The sequence below is a fragment of the Ambystoma mexicanum genome, chromosome 2p (assembly GCF_040938575.1).
Source record: "Ambystoma mexicanum isolate Mex_15411 chromosome 2p, UKY_AmexF1_1, whole genome shotgun sequence".
Classification (NCBI taxonomy): Eukaryota; Metazoa; Chordata; class Amphibia; order Caudata; family Ambystomatidae; genus Ambystoma; species Ambystoma mexicanum.
Window position 1 is genome coordinate 1,261,303,752 of NC_090923.1, and position 10,317 is coordinate 1,261,314,068.

The following is a 10,317-nucleotide window of genomic DNA, read 5'->3' on the forward strand; positions in this document are numbered from 1 at the left end:
TTCTTAATAAAAATTATCAGCAAGTTCCTTCAACAATTGACAAACAACAAACTGTCAGCTGTTGTAACTGCCCCCACAGGTTTAGCTGCCTAAAACATCGGCGGTGTCACTTTACATCGATTACTAGTCCTTCCAGTAGAACAACAAAACAAATTAGAATATTACAAACTTTCTACAGAAGCTGCAATGGAATTACGAAGAGTGTTAAAACAAATGAAAATGCTGCTAATAGATGAGGTGAGCATGGTCTCCAATCTAATGTTGGCTTTGATTCACCTCAGATTACAAGAAGTACTCTAAACAAACTACGAAGAGCTCTTTGCAGGAAAACATTATTGTTTCCGGAGATCTTCTTCAATTGACACCAGTGAAAGGCAAACCTATTTTTAAAAACTTAGAACACAAACTCTGCCGTAAAACTGTTGGCAGCATAGGAAATGTTAACCTTTGGCAACATTTTAAAAAGTATTAAAGTTGGTGTACTATCTCAAGAAGCACATCCATGCACTTTATGGTCATAACTCATGTGCTACTGATGTCATGGAACAATTAGCACACAAAAATGTCACTTGTATGTCCTTGATGCAAACTCTTGCAAGCTGTTCCAAGTTCAATGAAACAATGTTGGAAAAAGAAATGCAACCAATAATTGAAATTTGCTCCACAGACAAACTGGATGTACATGGTATGGCACTACCCATGTGTCAACAATCCACAACAAGATTAAATGCCTTAGAAAACTCTATCTCCAACACAGCAGGTTTGGAGAAAATATTAAAATTATCTTTAAACTGTAGAGTAATGCTTAAACGTAAACCTTGACGTGGAGCAAGGACTAGTTAATGGAGCACTTGGTACAGTTGTTGGCTTTCAAACATACCCAAGTGACAACAACATTCAGTTTGTCAATATTCTCTTTGACAAACTATCAGAAGTAAAAAGAATAGGACACTCAACAGCTCGATTCCTTCTTTTCAAAGATAAGTATGTACGCAGAGAGCAATTTTCTCTAACTCTAGCATATGCGGTCACCATTCACAAATCACTAGGTCTTACCCTAGATAAAGCATTGATATATATTGGGAACACAGTCTTTAAAGAAGGCATGAGCTACGTAGCACTATCACACTTACGTACACTTGACGGTCTACTTGCATCAAAGTTGATTAGAAATAAAGTAAACGCTGATATTCCTTGCATTTTAGAATACAATAGACTACATTCACTGTACACCCCCATCTAAAAACCTATCCTGTTCCACAAAAAGCAAAACGTTATAAAAGAAAACTACTTTAAACAGAAATGCAACAGGATCCCACTGCAAATCCTCCAAAGAGAGTAAAAGAAGCTAATACTTCATCAATTACTACAACCAAAGAAGAATGTACTACTCAAAGTAACTGACATTCTTCTTCAAAGAAGCAACACACACTCCAAAGAAATAACTTGCACACAGAACTATCTGTTCCATTCAAATTTTCAAATGTAAATGGTGTAAATTGCTACGCAAATGTAGCAATACATATTCTATTTCAATTGCCACCAATTATTGACAGCATTTACTTACAAAATACAGACCAATTTTGTTTGCAAATGTTAGTCCTTCATAGAAATGCAACCAACAATCCTGACAACACTTGCAGTGTTCATGGAATAAGACAAGAATTGGACTACTTTGCTGGAATGGTGAAATTCACTATAAACTCACAAGAAGATCCACAAGAATTTCTAATGTACTTACTACAAGTACTGGAAAACAAAAATATACCTATAAATGACATCTTCCAGATTTCATACATGTGGAAACATACATGCACTCTCTGCAACAATGTGGCACAGGAACAAATCCCTAATGAACACTTTGTGTATGTATCAACACCTAACTGTGAATCCATTCCATTACAGCAACCTGTACTAATGCAAACCATGGCAGATTATGTACTACCTGCAATTCAGATAATCGCTCCACCTTACAAATACGAACACATAGTAAATACGTAATACTAATGCTTTTACGTTACAATGCAGATGGTACCAAAAACAACTGCAAGCTGACTGGATTCACACATGGTCAAGTATCACTTGGTAAGAAAACATTCACAACAATAGGTATAATCTACCATGCAGGAGCCACAACCAATGCAGGTCACTACACTGCATATATAAAAAAGAATTGTGGATGGTCCGAATGTAATGATAATACCATTACTCTAAAGCAAAGATTACCAGCAAATCGTATAAACGCTTATTTAATATTCTTAAAACCAAAATTTAATAACTAATCTGTGCATAATCGTTAATAAAACTTCAATTAGAAAACTATAAACTGTTACAATATGCCAACAGGTATCTTACTGCCTCAAATTCTGCAACAACCAAACAGATAAATCAATACCACTAAAATATAACAAAAAATAAACAGTTAGAATACGCCAACAGGTATCTAACTGCCCCAAGATTTTACAACATCCAAACAAATAAATCAACACCACTAAAATATAACAACACAATAAACAGTTACAATATGCCAACAGGTATCTAACTGCCCCAAAATTCTGCAACAACCAAACAGATAAATCAACACCACTAAATTCTAAGAAGAAATAAACAGTTAGAATACGTCAACAGGTATCTAACGCCCCAATATTTTGCAACAACCAAACAGATAAATCCATTCCACTAAATCATAAAAAGAAATAAACAGTTTGAATACACCAACATGTATCTAACTGCCCGAAGAATCTGCAACAACCCAACATGTATAAAGCAAAGTTAATAACATAAATAAAAAACTATAAGCAGTTACAATTCGACAACAGTTATCTAACAATCTGCAACAACCAACAGATAGAACATTGGCCAGAAACAACAAGTAAACACTAAAAACAAAGAAAAAAATGTACTGTGCCATAACAAAAAAGTTTTTTTTTAATCCAACATGGATTTTTTATTTCCCACAGACCCAATGATTTAAGCAACAAACACAGAAACTGAGCAAATTGCACAGTACACTGGTTTGTAAACTACTAAATATAAGGGTCGAAATAAAGCAGACATGTCTATTATGCAATGTAATAAGTCTTTATAAACTACCTACATTAACATGATCTTTTTTTTAATGACAGAAATTGAAAAAGAATATCTGCTCCATTTACCCACATCATGAAAAAAATATATCCAATCACAAAAAATAAAACAGTAAGTATATTATAATAAGTACAACTCACAAATACTGCTCCATAACACAACCATTGAAGCAAACATCTAACCATACACCACAATACAAAATGTTTACTTTACATGTTATACTGCAGTACTTGTTACCAAACTCTACAATCTTAATGACATGACGTAGCCAAAACATCACATACAAACTATACAAATCAAACACAACACAAACTGTAGATTTGCAAATATTTGATAGATGTTTGATTGTATGGGTGTGATCTATGGGTGTGATATGCTGCGGTGGTTGTGGCCAGGGCCTAGAGTCTTGGGTGCATGGCCTACGGCCTACGGCACCATGCGCCCAAGACTCTAGGCCCTGGCCACAACCACCGCAGCATATCACACCGATAGATCACACCCATAGAATCAAACATTTTAACTGTGCTATATGGGCTACTTATATAGAATCAAACATTTTAACTTTGCTATATGGGCTACTTATACAGGATATTAATTACAATCAACGCTGTACTAACAACCCAAAACCAATATCAGACTAAAATAAAATAGCCAGAAGCGCATTTCTTTATGTCCGCGGACAGCCGCAGTGACCACGGACATGACAAACATATCAGGGGTGCCTGCCACCTAAACAAATACTGCATTTGACCCATCACTTACTCTCCCACCCTCCCCAAGCACTCTCACACATCAACACACTTGAAAAAGTTGTATTTCTCCCCCGTTCGTCACCACACTGTCCGTGGATTCAAGATGACGGGCACATCGAAACAATACGAAGCACCTCACGCTTCATTCCAGCCAATAAGCGAACACGTTACATGTCCGTGGACATGATGCAAGCCGATTAGCCAATCAATGTCCTGTCAACGGAGCGAACAGGGAAATGTGTCCACGGAGCGGACATAGATATCACTATTTTTTTGTGACCTACTTTTTGGTCTTTTTTTAAAAAAACTACTGGACTGATTTTCACCAAATTTACAAAAGCACGCTTTTGGGACCAAGCCGCTGCTCCTGCCGCAAATTTGGTGAAAATCCGTCCAGCGGTTTGGGCTGTAGGCGTGAGCAAAGTTTTTTCCCCATTCAGTCTATGGGAAAAAAATACATTTTGGGAACCTGCTAATAACTTTGCCCCCCTGGACCAAACCTCACTAAACTTTGCACAAAACAAAATCAGAGTGGGCCATATACTTTTTCTGCAAAGTTTGGTGAGGATTCGTCCAGGGGGAGCAAAGTTATAAGCTGCCCAAAAAGTGCTCTTCCTATGGGATTAGCAATTTAACCATAACTACACGGCCACTACCGTGGCCGTGTAATATATATATATATATATATATTTTTTTTTTATATATATCTCTCTATATATATATATATATATATATTGCTATTGTGCAGGTGCATGGCATCAATTAAGGACGAATTGCCTATGGACCTTCATAAAATAACTTTTATCTTTTCTCAGTAACTCGTGGGACCTACCATAAAAAAAATTAAAAAAAATATTCCAGATCGAAGTTTCATAGAGGGCTTTATATTTTAAACAAATGTTGTTTTGAACAGCTTTAAGCGTGGGGCTTTCTGATTGGGAAACAAATATTTTTTCTGCCCAAAAGCCTCAAAATTGTCTCTTTGATTATCAAGATTTTTGGCATACAACTAGTTATTGTCATGAATTGGTGCACTGAAAAACAAATTGAAATTGAAGCTAGCCAATTTTGATATATTAAAGTTTTAAGACTTATCGTTAATTCAGTTTTCTTTATTCAACAGAAGTCTTCCAGCAAATACTCACATAAATATGAGCAATGCATGATAAAACAATGCATTACAATAAAACATTTATTGAAGGCAACACTGAAACAAGAATCATGCAAAGTTACACTTAAACCCCTGCATTATATCATGACTAGGTTCACAAACATGAATGTTAGCAGGACCCAATAAAACAATAACATTTCAATACAATATTCTTTGAAGGCATCCTCTGTACAGGGATCATTCAAAGTCAGGCTTGAGATCCCTGCATTGCATTATAAGTAGATTTGCAGACAGCAACCTGACTAGCATCTGTATCAGATAAGCATGCATTGTTTACCGTAGGTGTCAATTTTAGAGCATTTCTTTGAATACTACTCTATTTTGAGCCCTGCTCTGTGGGTGTAGACACTTACCCTCACTGTGACTTTGACAAAGATAATTGCTTCAAGCCTACAGAAGGAAATACAAATAAGAATAAGAAAAAAGACAACAAAAACAATTTATCTTCCAAATCTGAATGAAGCTCAACTACCTGATAAAGTGATCATGATTGGGCCTTTTGACATTACTGAACAAGACTTCTAAGATACAAACACAGGAAACCCTGAGGTTTTAGATAACAATTCTGTACTACTTCCACCCAGCACACCTCCAGTAACATCGGTATTAGCAAATAAATTACAATCTCCTGTTATGAATCAAACTCTATATCAGGTTTAAGTTGTGCAACTCCAAGGTTTATGGGTCTATTTGATTGAAACCCGCATTATAGACCTACTTATGCGCCTGTCGCCAAAAAAACCCTGTAAAAGGGAATGTATGGAAATCCACCCAATGGAGGGAAAGTGCACATGGATAACAGTCGACCATCACAAGAGGTTCTAGTCCTTGGATTAAACTTGTGGTTCCTACAGATAAAAAAAATGATCCTGAATAGGCTGAACATGTTATCGCTTTTTCAAGAGATTCCTAGATTACATTATGTGAACAAATAGAGTTCCAATGTTTTTATAGTTTTCACAAAGCAATATTACATATCCATTCACGTTTCACAAAATATTCCATATTGGTGGAGGTGACAGGCTTCCCAACTCTGGGATAAGATTTATTTCAAGTACAGCCAATAGTTTGTCTTCAGATTACACAGCTAATACAACTAATATTACATTGGGGTAACAAAATAAATTGTTACCTAGTACAATTATTCAATGTAACAAATCTGCTGATCGTATGGTAACATTTAAAGATCAGAATGACCATTTGCCTGTTGATAATCCTAAAGAATGGTCATGGCTGGCATCTGCATTGACTTCAAAGAATTCATTTAAATAAAAGAAAGAGACGGCTCCTTGAACTCTAATGGGGCTATCTTGTAACTGTCAAGCCTTTAGCGATTAAAGACAACAATGGCATTTCTAAAACACAATGGCAACCTAGAACTGTGGACACACAAACCCTTAAAATAGTTTGGGACAAAACAATATACCATGATATGGAAGATATTTTGATTCTTAATATTTACTGTAATTCAGCAAAGACTAACCAAAATCTTCTCTTTAAACAATTTACTAAAATACTTTCTAATTGGTTTTCATGCCACTCCTCTGAGAGCAGGATCATATCTGGTGACTTGAATTGTAATCGTTTTCCTACTGAAAAAACTGGTGCAAGTAGACATTTTCTTCATATATTACAATCTTGTATTAGGGGAAAACAATGGCTTGAGCTAATGAACTGCTGGCATTGGCAACAAGTTAACTGGAATATGAGTGGTGACATTCCTCTCCAAGACACATGGTTAAGAATTACAGTTCAATTAATGATCACTTCTTTATATCCTCAACAGGATTTAGAAACTTCTCTTCTAACATGTGCTTTCAAATACATGATAAAGTGATCATGCATCCTTAATGCTTTCCTTGGAACTCTCTAGGATAAACATCAATGACATCAAAGCTATGCAAAGAAAAGGGACCAACATAGAATTACCTGGAATACTCATTCAAAAAGCTCAATGACAATTTAATGACTCATAATAAAATCTTTCAGGCTTTACCATTTAAAATCAAAAACCTGGATGAGTATTCCAACATTCTTATACAAGTTGGTCAGGGCAGTCCAACATCTAACAATTGTGGTAAACCTAAACCAATCTCTATTCACACTTATGCCTATAATGCTATCCTACAGAATATTAAAAAGGAGTTGAGAAGAGATCTGCAAGCCAGTAAGGGTTTCCCCAGTCATGTGTGTCTAAAAAAACACAGGTTTCTCAAACAACGATATAAAAAAAGAGTTAAAGCATGCAAGAGAAATTAGTGGAACATGACTCTGAAAAGATGCATTGTTTGACTGCAAATAATAAAATGTTCACTCCTTTGATTCAGTGAAAGATTTCTCCTCTGGATTGGGTGGCAGTCCAACTTATCTCTGGCTCTCCCCTTGAATCTTTGAGTGTGGCAATAAGACAAATGACCTATTTATAGGATTATGAAAAGTAGTATATACATCTATCAACTAATGTTCCCTTTAGTAAGAAGATAAGCATGTGCAGGGCCTTTTTGAGGCTAGAGTGGGGTTGGACATTATCGTGTTTTCCTCGGTTGAGGCGACACACAGTGAAAGAAAAGACATGGTCCAGTAGCATGTATCAACCTACTTCATGCATTTAATTTCTCTTTTCCCCTTTCCTTTTCCCTTTCCTCGCCATGCCCTTCCTTTTCTACCCAACACCATTTCACGCAAATAGGACATTTGCCAGTGACGGCTCCCTCTACAGACATGTAGGAATGGTTAAGCCCTTGAGGGAAGGACATAACAGAGTAAGCACAAGGAGAATGGGGAACAAAAAGGTTGAAGAGAGATTGAAATCTCAGTTTCAGCAGTGAAAGTTAGAGTTAGTCACGTGGGTGGCAGCTCATATTGAGGAGCATTGGAGTTTCAAGAGATTGTGGATATCAAAGTTAAATATTATTCTGGGGGAGTTAAAGAGGTAGTCTATTCTACAGGAGGTCGGGAACCATGCAGGAATGGCACAGGAGGCTTTCTTGTGCAAGGTGGGCTTTATTGTTAGTTCCAGGTTCTTCAGTAAGCCACAAGTATATAAGAGACATGAGACAACCGTTGGCTACCTCAAACAGTATAGCTCAGCCCCAACAGACACATACACACAGAATAGTCTTCCAAACGGCAATCAACCAACATTATCTGACTTAGCATTCACTATAGAGAGATCTAGCAGATTAACATTCCTTACTTAAAAACATCAGCTAGTTGGCAGACTTAGACACCAGATATACGAGATAGATGGTGCAAAGGGTGACCCTCCTTTTTTTTAAGGTTGGCCTGACTCGAGAGGGTGTGTTACGTAAGAAGACAAAAAAGGGAGTCAGAAGCTACCCCTATTCAAAGACGCATTTAAGGGTAGGTGCGAGTTGCAGCAGGGAGCTAGGTTTAACAAATACTAGCCAGGAGTAATGGTTACACAAAGAGCAAGTTGAATTCAACATTTAATTAATGTACAAACAGCTAAAAGTTGTAGGCCTATAACTCGAACAAAAAGGCCTTAAAAAGCAACACATGAGCCCATGAAGGCAAAAAAACAACAATTATATATTTAGTTACACATTGTAGTGAAGGTTAGTAACACAATTATTTGTGCAGATTTCTGTACTACTTAATAGTAGTAGTATGCCATTATTGTCCACACATTAAGTTGGTGTTTCTGGTTCGGAATATAAATGACCCTCAGCAGTTGCTGTATCTTGGCAAGTTCACTGAAGGGCCCGAACTGTCATCAGGACGAAGTTGGTGAAAAAACGTGTAGTGTGAAGTACCTATAGAACTAGATGATATGATGTGTGTCAGGGGAAGGGTGACCAAGGGGTAATTAAAATCAGCTGCAGGTCAATGACCTACCTTGATATGTCGTCTTGTGAACTTGAATGATTGGCTGGCTGCCGTGCTTTGTACTGGCATAAATAATTGGATCCTTGTTGTCTAGGAAAAAGTGGTGCATAATTACCATACTGTCTATACAAGTGTATCATATTGCAGTAAAGCGATTTAGAATAGAAGCACAATGCCTGGTATGGTAAGTAGAACGAGGCGAAAGAAGGAGTTGAGGTATGCAGGATCTCCTATAGAGTGAAACAAATTGCGTTGTTAAGTATTGTACTTAGCTTATCTGAGATCAATATGGACTAAAGTGTCATAGATCTCTTATGCTTTTACTGCAGGTGGTTTGGAGCCAGTGAGGCCCCGGTGGGGGATGAATTGATAGATTGGAGCAGGAGACATGTCTAATAAAAGAAATACTGATGTGCCCTATGTCTCTTATGCTTTTACTGCAGGTGGTTTGGATCCAGTGAGGCCCCAGTGAGAGATGAATTAGTACGTTGGAGCAGGAGACGTGTCTAATAATAGAAATATGTGTGCTGGAACTGCGTGCAATAGCATTACGGGACCAGTACCAACTGGTAAGAGATGGCTGTCAAATGGATCGGCCTCGGTGAAGGCAGACAGCAACTGCATAAACGGTTTTTCCTGTCATGTATTGCCAAGTGGTCAAAATGAGTGCATAGCGAATTAAGACTAGAACACCCATGCCTAATGGTAGACAAACGTACGCTTGGGCTACGCGCAAGTTTGTTGAAAATTATATTCGTTTAAATCAGATTCGAGACAGTTAACCAGTGACAATGGGCCCGGCAAGTGCGTAACGCACTTAGTATAGCTTACCTCGTACAGGGGGGCTGCAGAGCTGTGGCTGTGTCGGCTGCTCGATACTGTATGCAATGCGCGCATGCATATCGCGTGGCTTGTACTAAGAGGCTCTGGATTGAATAAAGCTTTATTGAGCCTCTTTAGAAGACAGCATCCGGGGGTGCTGGGCGCCTGTAAGGGGTATTAATTTGAAACATTTCAGGTTGTATGTTGCCTGGGATTAATATAATTGTAATGGGCTTGACGGGTAAGTATATGTCCTGAGTTGTGCATTAATGTATCTCGGAGTCAATGATAAAAAACATTAATGGACCCGGGCACACAGAATTTTATGTTGTAGTTTAGACAAATGTAGTGCAGCACATGCCCATGTATTCTGAAACACAATATTACATCACATATAAAACAGCATTGTATACCGAGTTGTGTTGAATGCCATTCAGTACAGTTTCCATGTGCATCATGGTATAGACATTTGTCACTGTTGGTACTTTTTGGTATTTATAATGGCAATTTAATGTAGCCTAATCATCACACAATAAAACATTGTACATTTTTGGATAATGCGCTATTCTAGATCTAGTTCACACAGTTATACATAGTTAGACTTTTTTTGGTGGACAAATACATTTGTTGTATCAT

The 10,317-nt window shown here is 37.4% G+C and overlaps 1 long non-coding RNA gene across 1 annotated transcript in view; it reads right to left on the minus strand.

Moving 5' to 3' along the window:
* The window catches only part of LOC138566040 (uncharacterized), a 300,502-nt gene extending 290,774 nt beyond the window's left edge, over positions 1-9,728 (minus strand). Inside the window, exons 1-3 of the long non-coding RNA XR_011301808.1 lie at positions 9,691-9,728; positions 8,869-8,949; positions 5,364-5,400 (exon numbers count right to left, since the gene is read on the minus strand). This is a non-coding gene — a long non-coding RNA (uncharacterized lncRNA). The remainder of the gene's footprint in view (positions 1-5,363; positions 5,401-8,868; positions 8,950-9,690) is intronic.
* Between the last annotated feature and the right edge of the window lie 589 nt (positions 9,729-10,317).